The following is a 2113-nucleotide window of genomic DNA, read 5'->3' as shown; positions in this document are numbered from 1 at the left end:
AATGTAAATAGCAGATTTCTTGATGACGTAGAAAAACATGGCAGCCCTATTAGAGCTCCAGTGATTCATGAGGTTATGTGGTTTCCGTAGCATGCCAAAGCTTGACGTCTTCTATAGGACACAGCCCTGCAGCGAGGCTTTTTGATGCTGAGGCACATATAGCCGGGGGAACGTTAGCACATTCGTCCTCTCTATGGTCTTATCTGAGCGTGAGAAGGATGTTTACGACTCCGTTCCTTTAATGGACTACCATGATTATAGCAGCGCTGCAGTCAAGGGCCGCCTGCTGGGGGTTGCGGCAGCACTGACGCGTGTTTAGGCTGGTTCGGTTAAAAGCAACTTTTGGTGCCATCATGAGAACCCTGGTGTGGTTCACTTGAGCTCAGATATGGACGCTAAAAACACAGAACAAACGACACGAATAAAAGCATTTAGAAATAACGAATATTTAGGGATGGGTGCCCTTTCACATTTGACCGATACGGTACCGATTCCCAGTATCTGGGAAACGATAGAATCCATTTTTTGTACTTGTGTGTTCATGTGTTCATAAATGTTCATTTGGTAGGTTGACGTTTAATTCAAACATGTAAAATCGCTAACGCTAATCAGTAGCATGTCTATGGCAAATCCAATGTAAATTAGCATCGAGCTAGCACATTTGAAAAAGGAGAGCCTTACATACATCGTTTAAAAATAAAATCGTATTTTTTTATTGGAACTTTTAACACTGAGCCGATTGTAAAAACTTATGTTTTGTTTTCTGATACTTTTGAGTCTCATTTGCAAGTACAGTAGTACCTTTTGGTTCTGTGATGGCACTCTTAAGTCAAACCACTGAAATGAATTGAAATCAATTTACTTGGTGCCTGCCGCCTCAAAAACAGCAACATTTTAACATGTTACATGCCTTTAAAGGAGAAAAACTAACTTTCAGAGGAGAAATATTGTATAAAAAACAATCAAATAGAATGTACAACAAATAACTACACTACGGAATCTCACTCCAGCTGCTCTTCTGTCAAACACACCATCAGCAGCTTTTCCATGCTATCATGAATTAATGTTCGCCGTTTGGATATCATTTTAACATTCTTGGCTGGTGTTAAACTCATTCTGCTTCAGTATGGCCCCAAGGCTCCAATTGCTTTGCCAATCACACGCAGCTCTTATCTCAAAACACTCTGGTAGATGGCAGTAGTGTGAAGACTACTGTGTTTTTCTTAGCCACGAAGTAGTCCTGGCCATTCAGGTGATACTAGTCTTTGGTTGGGCTCTAAAAAGTGTTAATACTGTATTTATTGTACTTATTGCACACCAGCTGTTTGAATGACAGAAGCATCTAAGGCAGGGGTGTCAAACTCATTTTAGATCGGGGGCCACATGGAGAAAAATCTACTCCCAGGTGGGCCGGACAGGTAAAATCACGGCACGATAACTTAAAAATAAAGACACATTCAGATTGTTTTCTTTGTTTAAAAATAGAACAAGAAAATTCTGAAAATGTACAAATCATAATGTTGTTTTTTTGTTTTTTACACTTACATGTTGCGGTTAATAGTATTCTATCTTTATTTGTCGTTATTTATATTTTCTGAATACATTATGTGATAATGTTCATCAGTCAACTCATTGGTGTTAATTTTCAATCTATTACGATAAAAAAATTATATCAAAATCAAATTACAGGATGTCATTCATGTAAGTTTGCTCATTTTCCTTAACTGGTGCACTAACATCATGTGGTTTATTTTATGTTTTTACATATGTAGCATAATCTACAAAGATGCAAATAATTGCTATTTTGACATCTAGTGGACACATTTAGAACAGCAGTTTCTTTCATTCAAAAATTTTGGTTCATTTTTATACTTAGCAAACTCATCCCGCGGGCCGGATAAAACCTGTCCGCGGGCCTGATCCGGCCCACGGGCCGTACGTTTGACACCCCTGATCTAAGGTGTAGTTTTCCAAATTTGGAGTTGTTTAAATTGCCACATAAACTCACTAACGCTAATCAGTAGCATGTCTATGGCAAATCCCATGTAAATTAGCATCGAGCATTACCAAAAGTAGAGCCTTATTGTACTTTTTTAACGACTTCTTCTTGCTT

Source organism: Entelurus aequoreus, linkage group LG25 (assembly GCF_033978785.1).
Source record: "Entelurus aequoreus isolate RoL-2023_Sb linkage group LG25, RoL_Eaeq_v1.1, whole genome shotgun sequence".
Lineage (NCBI taxonomy): Eukaryota > Metazoa > Chordata > Actinopteri > Syngnathiformes > Syngnathidae > Entelurus > Entelurus aequoreus.
This window is presented reverse-complemented; position numbering follows the sequence as displayed.